Raw genomic sequence first — 21,302 nt, forward strand, 5'->3', positions numbered from 1 at the left:
TACACGGGCGTCGAGTGTCGATGGGGAGCTGCCGTGGAGGTGCTGCGGCCGATGGACCGTGCGGTGGACGGCGGTGAAGGGCAGCCGGGACCGGAGCTTGGATCGGGCGGCAGCTGTGGCGTCCACTCCTGGATCGAGGGCGCAAGCAGCGACGGAAGGTGGGTTTCTTGGTTTGCGCCACAAAACCAAGGAGGCGGACGGCGGTTGAAGACGCCAAGTCGTGGAGGCACGGGCGTCGGTCTCGGGACTGGCGGAGGCGACGGGCGTCGACGGCGTCTAGGGCCTCGCTGCGGGAGAGGTGACGGGCGTCGGGCGGCGTCTAGGGCCGTCAAAAGGCCGAGGCGGGAACGGCGTCTAGGGCCACGGCGTGGAGGCAGGAATCTTCCCGCGCGAGGAGTTTTGGCGGTTTTCTCAAAACCGGCCACCTACCCGGGTTTCGCGGACCCTCCAAAACTGCGGACCAGATCTTCATCAAGATGTCGGCATCGTGGAGAAGACTTCATTCTCAAGAAAGAACCGCAGCCGTCAGATGGGATCGTGTACAGGGGGATACTGCAGACCAACCGGTCTGACCGGTCCCTGGCACCGGTCTGACCGGTCCATGGAACCGGTCTGACCGGTCTCCGCGGGTATAAATACCCCTTCACTTGTATTAGGTCAGCGTGGCTTTTTGTAACTCGTCCGTGGATTGTTCTTTTCTCCCAGGCCACCACCCCTGTGTCTCTCCCCCTGTTCTTCTCTTTAGGGTAGATTTAGTCCATGGATTTGTGAGACTTTGTGTTGGATTTGATTGGGAAAGGATGCCCTATCCTCCTCGTGCCCTCTGGGCTTTTGAATCAATCCAATCCCCTAGTTTTTGTGCCCTTGTGTGATGGATTTTGATTTCGTTTTTGGTGCACAAGATTGCGAGGATTCTATGAGCTCTTTGTTGTGATTCCCGTGCTTCTAGTTCTATCTCAAATCCTCTGGAATCATGAGCTCTTTCGAATTTGGATTTCTTGAGGTCTTGAGAAAACCCCACCCCTTTTGATCTCATCCCGAAATTCTCTTGCTATGAAGATCTTTAGGGCGAGATCCCTTGGGGATATGTTCACGGGGTAGGTACGAAGTTTTCCTCCAAGTTTCATCAGATTTGGACGTGTTTTGCTCGAGATTCGTGGTTTGAAGTCTTGTGCACGGGGTTTTCTGGGTGCCGACCGGTCAGACCGGTCTAGCCGTGATCAGGCCCCCAATCGGTCAGACCGGTTAGTTTCACCGGTTAGACCGGTCCTGGCAGATCAGTTCTGCGGTTTCTTTCGTTTCGCTTCCGATTTGCTTCGTGGTTTCGCTCGCTCGTTCAAGGCCTTGTGTGTCGGTTTAGCTTTTCATAGCTATTCCAGACTTTGGTCAGAACGCTTGAGGGCTTGGGTGATCTTCGGGATATAGGCCGACGGTTTAAGTTTCGAGAGAAATTTTGATCGGCTTCCATTCACCCCCTCTGGTCGCCGGTTTCGGTCCCTCAGTTAGGCGGTCTTCCGGCATTGCGTCAGGTAATTCTGGTGCAACAGATCATGATCCATCGCCATCGGTAGTTCAACGACCCTAAGCTAAGTGTAGTAGTACTGCTACTGCATGCATGCATATATATATTTTCTTAGATTTGATTTAGCAGGTAGTATTACTTCGTTTCTACTTGTAGTAGCTTACTTCTTAGGGTTAGGGTTTGTTTATATATATAAAAGAAAAAAGAGAAACATCTTTTTATTGGCCTAAGGGTTTTGACGTCGTCCATGCATGAATGATTTGGCTGCAAGTCCGAGTAGGGTCGGTAAAGGAAACATTGAGTTGAAAAAAAAAAGAGAAATAATTAAAATGAAGCCATATTGTCACATTTTACCCGGCTTAAGCACTCATTACACCTTGCACACTAAAACACTAGGTTTTAGCCAAGAATTTACACTCTTAGGACCAACTAATAACTCTTAGCAATTAGGATGAAGTGACCGAGCTTGGGACCACATGTCAACTAACCACCCAGGTGGTTTCTTATATGCTCTGCATGTGGATCAGGCCCCTCAAGGCTAAAATGTGGTGGTGCAATAAAACTTTATCTATAGTGGAACGTAAATCTCAAATCTAGTGGAAGTGAGAATAATTCTTGAATCAAAACTTGGTGCAGCACGGTGCCACGTAATGCTTAAACCTGGTACAAGTGATAGCATGGCTTCACACACTTGATGTTTTGTGCGACTCACTCTCAGTACAAAGATTCAGAACAATCACCTACGGAACTTGTTAAGTGGCCGAGGGGATTCAATAATTAGTATATATTTTCCCCCTCTTAATGGCCGACGGGGTTCAAGTGTAAATGAGCCATTTCCTATGAGTGTTGTTGCATTCCCGACCACTATTTAGCGACTATAGGAAAATCAGATCAAGTGCACAAATCAACAAAGTCCCCGGCCGGCGGCCACTTGCTAGCTAAATGTCACAAATCGGGTAGTGTCTAGCTAGCTACGTTAAAATATTTAAGTGGTACTCTTTTTCAAGCACTTTAAAAATTATTTAATTTATAAAAAATATACACATCAAGTTCTCATGAAGAATAAGGTGAGTAGATTTGTCTTAATTTTTTTTACTGATTACTATTATTTTATCAAATTTACTAAATAAATTCAAGTACAAAATGGTAGTCAGAGCTACCTTTTGAAGTTCATGTTGTTGCCCAAAATAATAAATAGTTTCTTTATTGCGTAGGGAGTACCATTTTTAAGCACATCACAACGTATATATATGGTGCAAATTGAGCTTAGTGAGCAAATTGGTGGTGGTATATGCCTAGATAGTGATAGGAGCACATGTCTTGTTTTTCCCCTTTTTATGAAACGCAAGTATCTTAACTATGCAATGCGCATATTACCATTTGCAGAACAAAGAAGAATAGACAAAACAAATTCCATTTCATTAATTTCTACGGACATGTCACATCTAGCTATACAGAATTGACATTCTAGTTCTCCACTTTTTAGTCTCCATTCTTCTGCATGATACTCCCGTCAGCGCGCTCTATCATAACCAAATTTTTGGGATTCTCCCATTTATATTGGAGTGGATATAACCAGAGATGGATTCTCAATAATTGAACTAAGCTATGCTCCCCATGCATGTTTTTCATACATAAGAATCAGGACATAGATGTTGTGTCGAATCAGTGTACGTAAATCGTTCAGCCAGTTGCTTTTTATTATTTACAAACGAAGAAGCAAATAATTAAATAGTAGAGAATAAATTCTAAATGATCATTGTTTATGGGCGGATGAAAAAACCGAAGACTATGTCTGCCCATTGTTTATGGGCCGTTCTGGGCTTGCTAGTGTACGCGTTGGGCCGCTGTCGGATCATAGATATACAAGCGAACTATCTTCCGTAACCTCTCTCTCAAAAAAAAAAAAAACTAAACTATCTTCCATAAGATATTTAGGAGCCCCTTTCCCCTTCCCTAATGCAAGCTCCATGTTTTTATGCTAGTTCAATAACTTGTACTTCTCCAATAGATAGAAATTTAGGTTATTTTTGTCCACATCTGCCACGAACTTGCATTGTGTATACAAATGGACCTGGGTGTCCACAGTTAAGCTTCAGGTATGTAGCACATGGTGATGATCAATTGCATAGGGTCAGCTAGGAGTACACATTGTGAAAGGTAGAGTACTCCATATGACTTGTTTTTGCAGTTAGATGTATGAATTACATTGTTTAAAATCACAGGCTATAGCGGTCATTTAGCGCCGCTATAGCGGCCCAGCAAACCTCACGCTACGATATGCATGGTTTCATCGCTAACAGAGCTAAGGGCGCAATTGCAGTAATTAGCAGTGCTAACTGTCATAGCGGATAGAGTAATTAGTGTAGCTAAATGTAACTCATCGTCCACCATGCGGGGCAGAGTCGGGACATCGGTGGACTCCGTGGTGCACCAGCTCGTAGCGTAGCTCGGCGTCGACATCTCCCCAAGGAGCCGCTCAGCCGTAGTGTCCTCGTCGCGTTGCTCCAACCCCCGCACTGGACTTCGCTGCCGCGCGGAAGGACCCCTTCAACCCCGTGGCCAGCGGCGGCGAAGGCGGGGCCCACACTGAGGCCCCCACAGCAACTGCCTTCACCTCCGCCGTCGCCGTGACATCTTCGGCCTCTGCCCCCACCCCGCACTGGCCGTTCCCAACTTCCGCAGCAAATGCAGACCGCCCCGGCATGCCTACCTCACCATTCAACATCGCCGTGTCGTCCCTCGAGCGCACCTAGTAGCCACCTACGTGGAGGCGATCGAGGAGGGAAGGGAGAGTGCAGGTGAGATGAGGGAAGGGAGCTTGTGGCCATGGATGAATTGGGGAGGGAAGGGAGAGCGCAAGTGAGATGAGGGGAGGGAGCTTGTGGCCATGGATGAATTGGGGAGGGAAGGGAGAGCGCAGGTGAGATGAGGGGAGGGAGCTTGTGGCCACGGATGTAGGCTTTGCAGCAGAGAGAGGGGTGAATGGATTTGTGTGCGCAGTGGAAACGGATAGCGGCGCTATAGCGCCCGCTATCGCGGTTACTGCGTCTGGACCGGATCTCCGCTAAGTTGTATAGCCCGCGATCTAAAACATTGATGAATTATTATTTTATATAGAACAACATCAGTAAATTAATAGTGCCACTCCGGAGAGATTTCAGATAAAACTTTTTGGTCAAATAGTACAATGTACAGTATGACTTGTAAGATAGTACTCGGTAGATTGAGCTCCTTTATTTTATTCATTCATTAAAAAGGTTACGTGGTAGACTAAAACTGTCTAACTGATGAGTAATGAATGTGTCATGTCCCGAATGCAAGAAACGGCCACTGACCTTGTGTGTGATTCAAATGTAAGAACAAGCTAGGTGTCCGTCAGTTAAATAGACGGATTGTTTTTTATGCGCCAGCTTTAGGTCAAACACACAAGAGAATTGGAGTGACGGGATGTTTTGACAATTAGGCAGGTCCTCTGATCTGCCATGCTTGTCAAGCACGACTCTCTGACTGAAAATTTGTCAGGCGAAGGGAGCAGGAACCCCGTCGAGGAGACCAGTCCGTCGGTCAGCAGCCGGTCCATCATATCGACGGTACCATGTTACGTACGCCTCTCCTGCGAAACTGTTAAAAAGCGATGGCTCGATAGCCACGACGAACGGCGCCCTACGATGTAAGTTTTCTTTTTTGAAACGTATCGGGGGGAAGGTCCCCACCTACTTTTCAATTAGGATCTTGTGAGTTCAGTTACAAGTAGAACCTCGGCATACCGAGGGGCGAGAATACATGAGAGAGAAGGAAAAGAGAGATTAAGAGGAGGAACTAGCAGGTTACAATCCAATCTCGCCAAGCATGTAACTCGGCCGCCAGTTTCCTGTATCGGCAGCTCCAAGCGTCAATGTCCTTGGTGATGCTGCGGAGTACGTCTGAGGGGGAGGAGTCTTGGTGATCGAAGATCATGGCATTACGAGCTTTCCAGATATGCCATAGAATCAGTAGCATCGTATCAGTTCGAATCGCGTCAGGGAGTGGGGAAGTAACAGTGAATTCCCAGGGTTTTCTTAGAGTGGTTTCCTGAATGGCGAACTGCAGCGGTACCAGATGGCCTGGGCTTTGGGGCATTCATAGAAGATGTGCTCATCCGTTTCCAAGGTACCATGACAGTGTTCACACCAAGATTCATCCTGGGGTTTGATGTTTCTGTGGTAAAGGTGAGCACGGGTGTTTAGCCGGCCATGATGTAACAGCCAAGCGAAGAACTTGACCTTCGTAGGTAACCGAATGTCCCAAATGCGGGCCACATCAGAAATCGTTTCAGAGCTGTGGAGAACGTGGTAGGCACCACGCGTCGTGAAGGGTTGTGGTCTAGCGACAGCTAACAAACGTATGTCCTGATCATCCGTCAAGCTGATTTGGGAGAGGCAACTAGTGATCACCGCACTTTCGGCATTAGCAGCACGTGTGAGCCGAGGACGTAGCTGCTCTCGGAGGCCACCCGCAATCACAGCTTGCACGGTGACCGTGTCGTTGATATGGTGTGAGTAAAGAGCAGGGAAGCTGTCGGCCAGAGAACTGTCCAGCAGCCATCTATCATGCCAGAAGGAGACTTGGGCACCGCTGCCTACCTGCACCTTTGTCAGAGTTCGGTATCGCGGCAGTTCTGCAGAGACCAGCTTGTCAAGATAGGAGTCCGAATCGCCACTAAAGTCGGATCCAGTGTGTGAGAGGAACCACCTCTTCCACGGAAGGGGATCAGGCTCGTGGAGTTTGTGGACGAATTTGAGCAGCAGGCAATAATTCACGTCTTCCATGTTTTTGATCCCAAGCTCGCCGGCCGCACGACTTTGGCACACACGGTCCCAGGCAATCAGACAATTGGCCCCAACGCATTTCTCCTCTCCGGTCCAGAAGAACGCTTCTCTCTTGGCATCCAGCAATTCTCTGACCGTTTTCGGGAGCAAGGTTGAGGACATGAAGTAGATCGGGAGGCTTCCAAGCACGGCGTTAACTAAAACAATACGGCCGCCAGTGCTCAATAGACGAGCTTTCCATCCAGCCAGGTAGCGATCAAAAGAGGTGAGAAGGGGTTGGTAATCTGAAACTCGCAACTTGTGCGGAGATAACGGCAGTCCCAGGTAGGTTTGAGGGAAGGTAGCCAGGGCACAACCAAGAGTAGTTGCCATTGCAGTAGCAGTGGGATCATCCACATTCATAGGTACAAAGGTGGATTTGTGGAAGTTGATGGTGAGCCCGGTCGCCAAGGAGAAGGCATCCAGGATGTTTTTCAGGACAACCATAGAGTGGAAACCTTTGCAGAGAATCAGTGTGTCTTCCGCGTATTGCAGAACGGGACACGGAAGGGAGTTGTCAATCGGGTGACAGAGTCCCCCACTCATTGACGCCTGTCGGATCAGGCATTGCAGGACGTCGGCGACGATGATGAAAAGGAACGGTGAGAGGGGATTGCCTTGCCGCAGGCCACGACGGCAAGTAATCCATCGCCCTGGCACACCATTTAGCATGACAGCGGTTTTGCCAGTGGTGAGAATGCTTTGAACCCATCCCCTCCAGCGAGCATCAAACCCCCGGATTTGCAGGATTTGCGTCCAAACTGGACCACTCAACTAAGTCGAAAGCCTTCTTGAAGTCGAGTTTGAGCACGGCAGTTGGAGCCTTGCGTTTGTAGCAGCAGCTAAGAAGGTCAACGGCGTAGACAAAGTTTTTTGCAATACTCCTCCCATGGAGAAATCCGGTTTGGTCAGCATCCACTAGATTCGTAATGTGGGGTTTAAGATGGTTCACCATGACCTTCGAGAACAGCTTCATCGGGCAATTTTGCAGAGAGATCGGTCGAAAGCCATCCGTAGTACGGACACCTTCTTTTTTTGGCAGGAGAACAAGGAGTGCGCGATTCAGGTCGTCCAGGGTCAGGGACCCAGCGTGAAACGCATCAAAGAGTTTGGCCATGTCATTTTTTAGGGCTGGCCAGAAATGTTTGTAGAAAGAAGGACTGAAACCATCCGGCCCGGGGCTTGCATGGATATCCATGGCAAAGAGTGCCTGCGTGATTTCGGACATGGAGAAGGGTTCCGAGAGAGTGGCCGAGGAGATAGCCATATCGGGGTAGAGCTCCCTAAGATTGAAGTGCCAAGCAGTTTCTCGAGCATGGCCAAGGAGATCCAAGTAGAAGTTGTAGAGGATGGTGCTTTTGGCATCATGCGCACAGCTAGCCACTCTGTCATGCTCGAGACAGGAAATCACGTTTTTTCGGCACCGCCCAGAGGCAGCAGTGTGGAAGAAGCGGGAGTTTTCAACCCATTCAAGAGCAAGGCGAGTATGAAAACGTTGGTACCAGAAGGTTAGCTGTTCAGAATTTATGTCTTGCAGTCCCTGAGTAGAACGCCGGCGGAGAGCAGCCTCAGCGGGTTGCAGTGTCCGTTGCTCCTCAAGCAGGTCGAGAGCATCGATCAGCACCTTTGTGTCGTTGGCGCGAACAACAGTCGGAGAAAGTTGACGGGACCAAGCGCGACAAGTGCTACGACAATGTTTGAGGCACTGGACGAAAGCCTTTGCAATCGGGCCGTCGGCACGTTGGTTCAACGCAGAGAGAACAGTGGGCGGGAAGAGGCGATGGCGTAACCATGAGTTTTCAAAACGAAAGCAAACGCTGCGTGGGATGTGGGTAGAAGCCATCGAAAAGGAGGGGGACGTGGTCGGATGCATAACGCGTGAGGGAGCTGAGACAGGTGTTGGTGAACGCCGAGTCCCAAGCAATGTTTAGGAAGCAGCGATCCAACCGCACCAAAGTCGGTTCCTCTCGGTGGCTGCTCCAAGTGTAAGCTCGATCCACTAGAGGGATCTCGATTAGGCCAAGCGCGTTGATGAGGTCGTTATAGTTATTGGCTTCAGTGGTGTTGAAGCTGGTAGTGTTTTTGTCCTTCGGGCAGTGCGTAAGATTGAAATCACCGAGAACCATCCATGACCCAGTGATGGATTCAGCGATTAAGGCACGCCGAGCACGGTGGGGCGGGGGTGGTGAATGGTGGAGGTGATAGGAGAATGGGCGACATCTGCAAACTGGACGGAAGGAAAGTAGTGCTGTTCCCTGAGAGCAGGAGGGGAACGGGACCGAGAGTAGGTGGTAGGGGAAGGAGGGACAGCTCCCGGTCCTGACGACCGATGGTCGACCGTCGGAGAGTGCCAGACCGCCGCGGCCCCAGGCGGGAATGCACCGGGGGGCGCAGGCGATCGGGGGCGAGGTGGCAACGGGGAGTCGTCGCTAGGCGTGAGCGCCGCACGCCGAGCGATCTGCTCCCAGAATGCGGATTGCCCCGCCATCGAGCACGCTCCGCTGCGGTGGCCGTAGCGGAGGCACTGCCGGCACCGGACCGGGTCCCTGCACGCTTCGACGTGGTGATCAGTTGCGAGGCACTGAAAGCACAGGTTGCGAGTGGGAGGCACAGAGCGAGCACGACGAAGCTTGCTGCCATCTGCCTTCTTTATAGGCGCAGGGGCTGAAAAGAGCAACGCCCGGAGGTATGGCCGCGCAGCACATGGATGGGAAGCCTGAGAGGAGTCGATGGCGGACGGCGGCGTGATGATGGCCGGAATGGAGTGACCTCCGTTCGGCGCGCACGCAGCGGGACATTCTTTCGGCGCGGGAGGTGACGGCTCACCTCTAAGAGATGAATGCGCTCCACTGCCGCAGAAAGTCCGGAGGCGGGGAGTGGCAGGATCAAATCTATTCTCCCAGATATCCTGGGATTCGATGCAGAAGCAATGGCGCTCTCGCTGACAGAGCTGGAGGAGTGCAGCGCACCTGTCAGGAGGTTGGGGAAGGAGTGAATGCTGCCAGCTGCCAGGGAAATGTCATCACTTGGCCCGTTTTCCGGCATACTCTGGGTGGGCCGAGAGTGGCTGGCCCATTCCGCGCTTGCTGGATTTTGAATTTTCGCGGTGACGTCATCCTCCCGCCCAAAATGGTGGAGTTCGCCGGCAGCCATGGCAGAGATCAAGGAGGGGAAGAGGAGCAAAGAAACATCTCCAACTCTGCACCGTCCACGAGATACGATGAAGTAGGCAATGTTCTTGTTAGCAGCACGAGCAGAGAAAAGACCGTGGTCGAGGGACTCCACCGCGAAGCGGTAGTGTGGCCTGGAGAAACGGAAGTTCAGAGCGTCCCCACTTGAAGTTTGGAGGGAACGATGGAATCCACATCTAGTGTAATCCAGAAGGTTTAGCCCGGTGGAGCCGGGTCACCGGATTGGGCGGGAACGACGAGTTGGTGGAAATGCAGCAGAGCCACATCGCAGAAGGACACACCTGTAGGAGTTTGTAGTTGACGGTGCACCCTTGTAGTTCGACGAGGGTCCACCGCAGAGGCGGGGACAACGGGCGACGTAGTGGCAGGCGAGACATCATCGGCTATGCTCCCGGTCGCTGGCACCGCACGACGGGTGCGCCGGGGCACCTTGGACTTGAGATCGCCGGGACGCCGGACAGGGTGCCGCAGACGCCCGATGCGAGGGAGAGGGACCGTGGCTCCAAGCGGCGCGAAGCAGGGGATGAGTGAGTCTTTGGTTGGGAGGAGAGGTGGCTGGCTGGAGGTGAGGCGAGGGTAGCAGGGCGGCGGCGGAGGGACGTCGGACGCCGAGGGGACGCCGATGGGAGCGTGTGTGGCACTCATCCCCCCTACATACGTTGCAGTGACCGGCCCCCCCATCGCAGATGAGTGATCGATCTTTCACGATGTAAGTTTTCTGATTGTGGTTACGGATTAACGTGTCATTTTGTATTGATGCATGGCCAAAAAAAAGACCCGATCGATTACGGGGAACTTGGTTAATAATAATGACCTAACTGAACCAAGCAAATTTAACGAAATCAGATTGTGGGGTGTGATCGGATAAATTGCCCAACCAAACACTACCTAGATGTCGATCATTACGATCGATCACTGATTTGAATTGCCCTCCTCCTGAAAAATTGGGTGCCGAATGTTACATACATCAATTAAACCTCTCAACTAAAAGGCAAGTTAACTTTTCCCTTTCTAACTAAGATAACATAAATGAACGAACTCGGAGTTTGTACAGTTTTGCATGAAGGACCGAAGCCGGCGACCAGAGGGGGGTGAATGGGAGCCGATCAAAATTTCTTCGAAATTCGAATCGTCGGCCTATGTCCCAAAATCGACCAAACCCTCAAGCGTTCTGACCAAAGTTTGGAGTAGCTATTGAAAAGCTAAACCAACACAAAAGGCCTCGAACGAGCGAGCGAAACCACGAAGCAAATCGGAAGCAAAACGGAAAAACTGCAGAACTGATCTGCTTAGACCGGTCTGACCGGTGCGCTGGACCGGTCTGACCGGTCGTGTCTGTTCAAAATCAAGCAGACCGGTCTGACCGGTCTTGCCTACCGGTCTGACCGGTGGCACCCAGAAAACCCCGAAAATCTTTGATTCAAATGGTGAATCTCGACCAAACGACCATGAAAATCGATGAAACTTGGGGGATTGCTTCGCCCCTACCCCGTGAACATATCCCCAAGAGATCTCGGCCTAAAGATCAACGAATCTTGAGAATTATGGGGGAGATCAAAAGGGATTGGGGTTTTCTCAAATACTCAAAAACTTCAATTCTGATGAGCTCATGATTCTAGAAGATTTGGCACGCAGCTAGAAGCACGGGAATCCCTCCAAAGAGCTCTACGAAACGTCACAATCAAGTGCATCAAAATCGAAATGAAAATCCATCACAAAAAGCACAAGAGAGACAGAATTGGATTGATTCAAAGGCCCAGAGGGCACAAGGAGGATGGGGCCTCCTTTCTCAATCACATCCATTACAAAGTCTCACAAATCCATGGACAAATCTACTCTAAAGAGAGGAACAGGGGGAGGAAAACACAGGGGCGGTGGCCTGGAGAACAGAGGTGTCCATGAATAGATTACAAAAGCCGCAATTAACCTAACACAAGTGAAGGGGTATTTATACCCGCAGGACCGGTCAGACCGGTACGCTGGACCGGTCAGACCGGTGCCAGGGACCGGTCAGACCGGTTGGCCTGCAGCACCCCCTGTACACAATCTCATCCGACGGCCGAGGTTCTTTCTTTGAAACGAAGTCTTCTCCGCGATGCCGCCGTCTTGATGAAGATCCAGTCCGCGGTTTTGGAGGGTCCGCGAAACCCGGGTAGATGGCCGGTTTTGTGAAAACCGCCAAAACCTCACGCGCGGGAAGATTCCCGCCTCCACGCCGTGGCCCTAGACGCCGTTCCCACCTCGGCCTTCTGACGGCCCTAGACGCCTCCCGACGCCCGTCACCTCCTCGCCCACAGCGAGGCCCTAGACGCCGTCGACGCCCGTCGCCTCCGTCAGTCCCGAGACCGACGCCCGTGCCTCCACGACTCGGCGTCTTCAACCGCCGTCCGCCTCCTTGGTTTTGTGGCGCAAACCAAGAAACTCGCCTTCCGTCGCCGCTTGCGCCCTCGATCCAGGAGTGGACGCCATAGCTGCCGCCCGGTCCGAGCTCCGGTCCCGGCTGCCCTCTCAAAAATCCGCCTTCCGGTCCGGCGAGCCCAGATCCACGGCGAGACTGGCTTGTCCCTGATGCCCTCGTCGTCATGGAGCGCGAGCACTGCGGCGTGCAGGCGCATCCTGTCAGCCTCGGCCATCCCCGGAGCTCAGTCACAGTGCAGCGGCCGACACGAGCAGCAGCATGGAGCAGCCGCCCCCTCCTCCACGTAAGAGCATCTCCAGCTGGCATCTTCCTGATCTCATGGAGCAGAGGTTCAAAGATTCAATAAAAAGACAGTTGGCGGGTCTCTTTGTATGTCTTGTCCGGAAAGAGGAGGACTTAATGATTATTCATTCGTCGGAACCAGAAGTTAAAATTGTTGTGCAGTGATGTATGCAGCTGAGGCATCCTAACGAACGAACGATTTGAACCTTGTTCTTACTCGACCTGATCAAATTGATCAGGCGCTTGCCATCTATCACCGCCGTCCACCGCACGGTCCATCGGCCACAGCACCTCCACGGCAGCTCTCCGTCGACATTCGACGCCCGTGTACCTGCAATCCAAAGACCAAGCGCACGATCACACCGCACAGTTGACAATTCACTCATCACAAACAGGATAGAGTACTCTCGTTCCTCAATCCCCCCCTTGATGAGTGCATTGTCAACACACCACAAACGAACCAAGAGAAGTGAAACCAGAAAAGAACAAAGAAGCACAAGCAAGTGACGAAAAGCTCAGAAAGGCAGGAACAGTCACTTACTCAAGCAAAAATCGATCCCCTAAGACAAGGGCAAAGGCTCGACGCAATCAATCAAAAGCCAAAACATGACTCCTCAAAGACAGAGGTAACGCTCGACGCAGTCATGCGAGAAGCCGAGGGAAAACGAGGAAAACCAGGAGCCAAGAACAAAGCAGAAACTCCCCAAGCAAAGCTTTTCCCTCTCACCAGTGCAACTCTCCCAAAATGATGCACTCTCAAAGCCCTGTGCACAACAAATTTTTCAAAAATCAAACAAGTCTCCCCTTTGTTCGATCACTTCTCTCAAAATTCTCCCCCTTGTTGGCACATGCACACATCAAGTCTAAAAAGACCTAAAGCTCCCCCTGAAGCAAAAACTCCCCCTGAACAGATGCTATGCAATGAATGCAATGCAGGAGGTGTAAGTGAAAGCATTCAGGGATACAAGGATATGAGCAACATCTAGTCACAAGCACGTGTGCATCCATAAACAAGACTTGCATCTAGCTCAACAGGGTATATCGAATCAATCTAGAGCTAGGCAAGTTCAGTTTAGGAGAAATAAAAGCATCACCCATGATCTAGCACTAACAAGTAGGAAATGGAAAGCAGTGCTACTCAAACTCATACAGGTGAGCCAAAACAGCCAAAACAAGTTGCCAATATTCATTTTTCAATCAAATTTATAGCAATCAATTCTTAATGCCAGGGGTTGAAAGCTTGTCATGCTTCACTTAGCAACGAGGCCAAGCCTATGCCAAAGGACAATCAGAAGCTTAAAACACTCGTTTCAGTCATGCACAGCCTTGCCCGGGTTCTCACAAGTGCAAAGTGAGCCGTCCCGAAAGCTCGATCAGTGCGACAAGCAATCCCACCTGGATCTTTTCAATCCATTTCAAGAACAGTTTAAGCAATTTTATTAGATTTAGATCATTTCAAGTATGAATTGCTGAACGAAAAGGCACACTAGCATGAATAAGATAGCAAAGCACATCAACACGCCCTAACATGCTAGTAGCCAAAACAGGGTGATCATGTTTTCAGATTTTCAAATCAAAATAGCTTAACTCAGATGATGTCATATACACAATGGAGCAAGCTATACATGATCAAGTTTATCAACTCACACTAGCAGGCACTAGAAGATCATAGCAATGTATACAAGAATGCTAGTGCAAGTGAGATAATGCAAAATGCAAATATGTACAATGCATATGCACAATGCAACTACCAAACCTAGAAAAATAAAGAGAAGCAAAACAAAGACCTACCAAGCTAACCAAAACAAAAGTCAGCGATCAAAAGGGGTAACAAACCCCAAGCTCCCCTCGCAAGCGAGCAAAGGTGTCCTGCTCTAGCGGTTTGGTTAGAATATCTGCGGTTTGCCTCTCTGAAGGGACATGGATCAGGTCTATGTGTCCTCTCTCATTTTTATCTCGCAGGAAATGGAATCGGATATCTATATGTTTGGTTCTGGAGTGTAGGACAGGGTTCTTTGCAATGCTAATGGCTGACATGTTGTCTACAAAGATGGGAACCCTACCGAAACTCAAGCCATAATCCTGCAAGGTTTGTTTCATCCAAAGTATCTGGGAGCAGCAGCTAGCAGCGGCAACATACTCAGCTTCTGTGGAAGAAAGTGCTACGCTAGCCTGCTTGCGAGAGGACCAAGACACCAAATATGTACCGAGAAATTGACAAGTGCCGGATGTCGACTTGCGATCCAACCGACACCCACCGAAATCGGCATCAGAAAAGCCCACCAAAACCAGAGAAGAATCCGCAGAATACCAAAGACCAAATTCAGGGGTGAATTTCAAATACCTAAAGATGAGTTTCACCACCTGCCTGTGGGAGGTGCGCGGTGAAGCCTTATACCGCGCACAGAGGCAGACGCCGAACTGTATGTCCGGTCACGTCGCCGTCAGGTACAGGAGAGAGCCGATCATGCTCCTGTACTCCTTCCGGTCCACCGCCTCGCCGTCCAAGTCCTCATCAAGCGCCGTCGATGTGCTGATCGGAGTCGGCTGAGGAGACAAGTAGCTCGTGTCGAACTTCCACAGCAAGTCTCTAGTGTACTTGGCTTGATGGAGAAAAGTGCCCTGAGGAGTTTGCTTGATCTCCATCCCGAGGAAGAACTGCAGCTCACCCATCATGCTCATCTCGAACTCCCTGGACATCTGCTCAGAAAACTTGGAGACAAGAGCGTGAGAAGAGCCACCAAAGATAATATCATCCACGTATATCTTAACCAAAAGAAAATCAGTGCCAGATCGCATGAGGAACAAAGTTTTATCCACACATCCCATTTTAAAGCCCTGAGCTAGCAAAAAGATTTTTAATCTATCATACCAAGCTCTAGGTGCCTGTTTCAAACCGTAAAGAGCTTTCTGAAGTTTATAAACACGGTTTGGAAACTTGGGATTTTCGAAACCAGGGGGTTGCTTCACATAAACCTCTTCTTCGATAAAGCCATTCAAGAAGGCAGATTTAACATCCATTTGAAAAACCTTAAACCCTTGGAAGCAGCAAATGCAAGAAAAATTCGAATAGCTTCCAAACGAGCAACAGGGGCAAAAGTTTCCTCAAAATCAATACCCTCTTTTTGGCAAAACCCCTGGGCAACAAGACGAGCCTTGTTCCAAACAACCAAACCATCCTCACCCTGCTTGTTTTTGAAAACCCACTTCGTTCCGATGGGATTACAAGCAGGTGGAGGCTCGACTAAAACCCAAACTTGGTTTCTTTCAAAATTTTCAAGTTCCTCATGCATGGCATTGACCCAAATAAGAATCAGAAAGAGCGTGTCCAATATCTTTGGGCTCAAAAGAGGCAACAAACGCTGAATGAGCAAAGCCAGCGACACTTGTTACCTTGGACCTGGTGACTCGCTCGTTGAGATCACCTAGCATCTGTTGAGGGGGATGGTGGCGCTGAATGTGTCGCGGTGCTTCCCATGTTGAAGTCGCCTCCTCCTCAACCAAGACTGGTGTCTTCTTAGGTGCAGCCGGTGAAGCCTGAGTCACCTCCTCGAACAGCCCCCGGGAAGTAGACGTAGTCGGGTCGGGGCCGTTGTCATCATCCGAGCTCGTGGCAGAGATAGCTGGGTCCACAGCACGCGTGGTAGCCTCAGCGTCGCCATCTGCAGCTTCTTCCTCCTCATCTTCAAAGATGGAGGTGTCGAGCTCATCATCTCCTGCAACTTCAAAGACAGAAGAATTGCACGGTGCAGTCTCGTCGAAAGTGACTTCACAAGTCTCTCTGACGATGTTAGTATCAATAATCAGCACACGGTACGCTCTAGAGTGAGAAGCATAACCGAGAAAAATATCGTCAGACGAGCGAGACTCAAACTTATCAAGATTTCCATCTTTCAGCACAAAGCACCGGCAACCGAAAACTCTGAGATGGTCAACACGGGGCTGGCGTCCAAACCGCAACTTATAAGAAGTCCTGTGCATGAAGGCACGCAAGAAAATGCGGTTGGACACGTACAAAGCAGTGTTAACCGACTCAGCCCAGTATTTGCGAGGAGTCCTATGCTCATCGAGCATCGTCCTCGCCATCTCAACCAGCGTCCGATTCTTCCCCTCTACAACTCTATTCTGCTGTGGAGTGTAGGGAGAAGAATACTGGTGTTCAAGCCCTTGATCACTGCAAAAGGCGTCAAAACGAGCATTTTTGAATTCTGTGCCATTGTCACTGCGGATCGCTCTCATGGCCTGGGGTAACTCGTTTTTCAACCTCAAGATCAAGTCTCGAACAAACTTGAAAGCCTCATCCTTGGTTCTCATGAAAAAGACCCAAGAATAGCGAGAAAAGTCGTCCACAATCACAAGCACGTACCACTTCCCACCAACAGACATCACCCGAGAAGGACTGACAGTGTCCAAGTGTAGCAACTCTCCAGGGTGAGAGGCCATCACCTGATTAACAAGCAGATGAGAAGTGGCAATCATCTTCCCGTGGCGACATGGATGGCAAACAAGGTCCTTTTCAAACTTCAATTTGGGCAATCCTCGGATCAGGCCAAGTGAGCTCAGTCTGGACAACAAATCGAAGCTCAAATGACCAAGTCTCCTATGCCACTTCCACATATCAGAAGAAAGACCAGCCATCAAGCAATGAGAAGGGCCAAAAGGAGTTCCAGAGAAGTCAACCAAGAAAACCCGATCACGAGGTGTAATCCGGCAAACCAAATCTCCCCTGGAATCCAAAACACGCGAACAGCCCTCCTTGAAGCGAACCTCAAACCCCTCATCAAGAAGTTGCGAAACAGAGAGCAAATTAAATCCAACATTCGAAACCAAAGCAACTTCTCTCCGGGTAAAGCGATCAGAAACTCGAACAGCGCCAAGTCCACGTACCTTTCCTCTTCCATTATCCCCGAACACAATGTACTCCTTTGAGCGCATCGGGGTGAGGCTGGAGAACCATTTGTCATTTCCGGTCATGTGGCGCGAACAACCGGAGTCCATGATCCACCTGTTCTCCAAGCCTCCGACATGCACATCAGTAGTGAGACAAAGGGTGAGCAAATGTCTCAACACTAGGGTTAGCAAAGTGAGAAGCAAACCAGTGTCGAGCCATTTGCTCTATAGAAGGGTTAGCAAAACCAGACAAAGTGTATCCCCCGTCCCGTCTACCGCGTGACTGACGAACACCACCGCGAGGAAAGCGTGGAGCCTCAAAACCTCCTCCAAAGCCTCGGTCCCGTGGTCCATAGCCGTACTGAAAACGACCAGGAGCACGGCCGGCAAAGCGACTACTCGCTGGAGCACGGTAACCACCACCGTCTCCCTGACCTCCACCTACACGGCGCGCCCTAGCATCTTGCCTATCACCTCGCCGAGAAGGACCCTACACCCGAGCAGAGTACATGTCCGCGTTTCGTCTCTCCTACTCTCTCCTCACAGCCCGCTTCCTCCTGAAGAAAAACTCCTCCAGGTGACCTTCCCTGTCACAGAACTCGCAGTGGTACCTCACCTCACGCTTGGGAGGTGGAGGCCTGGCCTGTGGACGCGGAGGAGCAGCCCTCTTCTTCTGGGCAACCTGGGCTGTGGCAGCAGGGAGCGTGTCGACGGAGTTCCTCAGCTCATTGGGCTTTGGAACCCAGACCTGCTTCTGCGGAGGTGCTTTCGGTGGTTCTTTCAGCACACCATCCGCGAGGTCAACAAGCGAAGGCTGCGTGCTCGTGCTAGCAGTGTTTCCAGTAGCCTTGCCAATCTTACCATACAACCTGTCAAAGTCTGACTTCGTGTATGTGTAACCGACCCCAAACCCATCACCACACTTGAACTGCTTAATCATCATGCCCAACTGCGGCTCACTGCTAGAAACCCAACTCAGAATCGCCCTAAGATAGGTATTCTCATTCTCCAGATTGGCTTTTTCTACCTCAAGATTATCCAAATCAGAAATCAAACCAGGGCAAACAGAGCAGTCAATAGGTGGGCTAGACTCTACGACCTTAGTCTTTCCAAAAGACTTGATCAAAGCGTTCTTCTCCTCTAGCTCCAACCTAAGCGTGGGACAAAGCTTACAAGCACCAAGCAAAACTGGCCTAGACTTCATCTCCTCTAGCTCGCACACAACAGTAGCAAACTTGGACTGCAACGAAGCTAGATCGGACTTAAAGATAGGACACTCATCACATTCAAGCACATCGCTAACAATAGGAGCATCCTTAACCAGTTCTAGTTCATGCTTGGCCTTAGCGAGCTCATGAGACACGTCAGCAAGCGAAATCTTAGCAACATCTAAGTTCGCGACGTTCTCATCATGCTTGGCACGGAGAGCAACAAGATCGTTCATGTGAGATATGCAGCCAGCGCACTCATCCTCACTAGATTTCTCCCTAGCACAAGCCAGCTCAGCCCTAAGCTTTCTACGCTCTCTAGCTGCTTCCTTAAGCAGCCTCTTCTGGTTGTTGAGAGCGGCGTACAACTCCCTAACCTCTGTATCAAGCAGGTCGATCGTGGAGTTTACCTCTGAATCGCTCTCGGATCCAGGAGAAGAGCCGGAGTGCGTCGGTGTAGCATGTCCACCCGAAGACGCACGAGCACCATTGGCTTCGCCCGCCATGGTGCAGAAGCTCTTGCGCCGACCGGCCGCCAAGCAAAGGCCGATGAAGCCGGTGGCTTCCTTGTCCCGCTTCTTCTTCTTCTTGTCGTCGTCGTCGGAGGTCGGTGAAGAAGAGAGGTCGGTGTCGGAGCTCTTGTTGAGGTCGCTGAGCTGCGCCAGGAAGGCCTTCTCCCGCTTCTTGGCCTTGTACTGGAAGCGCTTCTTGAGCGACTCCTTGTCGAAGCGTCCTCCCCGGTCACGACTGCGGTGCTTGTGGCGCCGATGCTCCTTGTTGGAGCCTCCCTCGTCGCGGTCGCGGTGGCGGTAGTAGTCGAAGGAGTTGTTCTGGCCACCGCCGGACTTCTTGGGGCAATCAACGATGAAGTGGTTCAGATCGCCACAGTTGTAGCACCCGGGGTTCTTCTTTCTCTGCCTGTTGTGGTAGACGCGCTGGAACTTGCTGATGAGGAGGCACAAGTCGTCGTCGCCCAGCGTCTCCAGCTGCTCGTCTGAAACAGAAGGCAAAGAGGCAAGAGAAAAGCCAAGAGCAGGGTTAGCGTTAGAGCTCGATCCACCTGGGCCAGTCACAAGAGCGACGCTCTTGGAAGGAGGGGCACCATTGAGCTTGGTTCGTGTCTGGTTATCCACCTCCGTGGCCTTGAGCTTGCTGAAAAGCTCGTTCACGGTCAGAGTCTCATAGCCTGCAGACTCAATGATCGTGTTCACCTTGAGATCCCACACAGAGCGGTCAAGTGCGTAAAGCAACTTGAGAGCCTTCTCGTGCTCTGTGTACTCAAGGGCACCAGCAGATCTGTTCGCATTGACCTTGTTCACAATCGACTGAAAACGACTGAACATCAGGTCAATGCTCTCACCCGGCTCCTGTGTGAAGTTCTCGTACTCACGCCGGTGAGTCTCGAACAGTCTGGCCATCACCTGAGGTGTACCCTCGTGGTAGTTCTCAAGGCACGTCCAAATCTTGTGGGCTTCCTGAAAACCCTGGACGCGTAAGAACTCCGCACGAGAAATGCCAGCGAACAAGGCATTGACAGCCTTGGCATTAGCCTCGTGCTGGGTCACCTGAAGAGGCGTGGTCCGAACAGGCAGCACCTCGTAAAGCTAGTTTGTGGTAATCTCCCAGACATCGGCTCCCATGCTCTGCAGGAAGGCTCTCATGCGAACCTTCCAGTAGGCATAATCCTCGCCGAGTGGTTTTTGAACCGGTTAAGGTACTGAAAACCTCAACCAAGCTCTGATACCAATTGAAGGACCGAAGCCGGCAACCAGAGGGGGGGTGAATGGGAGCCGATCAAAATTTCTTCGAAATTCGAATCGTCGGCCTATGTCCCAAAATCGCCCAAACCCTCAAGTGTTCTGACCAAAGTTTTGGGTAGCTATTGAAAAGCTAAACCAACACAAAAGGCCTCGAACGAGCAAGTGAAACCACGAAGCAAATCGGAAGCAAAACGGAAAAACTGCAGAACCGATCTGCCTGGACCGGTCTGACCGGTGCGCTGGACCGGTCTGACCGGTCGTGTCTGTTCAAAATCAAGCAGACCGGTCTGACCGGTCTTGCCTACCGGTCTGACCGGTGGCACCTAGAAAACCCCGAAAATCTTTGATTCAAACGGTGAATCTCGACCAAACGACCATGAAAATCGATGAAATTTGGGGGATTGCTTCGCCCCTACCCCGTGAACATATCCCCAAGAGATCTCGGCCTAAAGATCAATGAATCTTAAGAATTATGGGGGAGATCAAAAGGGATTGGGGTTTTCTCAAATACTCAAAAACTTCAATTCTGATGAGCTCGTGATTCCAGAAGATTTGGCACGCAGCTAGAAGCACGGGAATCACTCCAAAGAGCTCTACGAAACATCACAATCAAGTGCATCAAAATCGAAATGAAAATCCATCACAAAAAGCACAAGAGAGACAGAATTGGATTGATTCAAAGGCCCAGAGGGCACAAGGAGGATGGGGCCTCCTTTCCCAATCACATCCAATACAAAGTCTCACAAATCCATAGACAAATCTACTCTAAAGAGAGGAACAGGGGGAGGAAGACACAGGGGCGGCGGCCTGGAGAACAGGGGTGTCCATGAATAGATTACAAAAGCCGCAATTAACCTAACACAAGTGAAGGGGTATTTATACCCGCGGGACCAGTCAGACAGGTACGCTGGACCGGTCAGACCGGTTTGTTAGACCGGTCAGACCGGTGCCAGGGACCGGTCAGACCGGTGCCAGGGACCAGCCGAGGTTCTTTCTTTGAAACGAAGTCTTCTCCGCGATGCCGCCGTCTTGATGAAGATCCAGTCCGCGGTTTTGGAGGATCCGCGAAACCCGGGTAGATGGCCAGTTTTGAGAAAACCGCAAAAACCTCATGCGCGGGAAGATTCCCGCCTCCACGCCGTGGCCCTAGACGTCGTTCCCGCCTCGGCCTTCTGACGGC

This window comes from Panicum virgatum, chromosome 7K (assembly GCF_016808335.1).
Source record: "Panicum virgatum strain AP13 chromosome 7K, P.virgatum_v5, whole genome shotgun sequence".
In the NCBI taxonomy this organism is placed as follows: Eukaryota; Viridiplantae; Streptophyta; class Magnoliopsida; order Poales; family Poaceae; genus Panicum; species Panicum virgatum.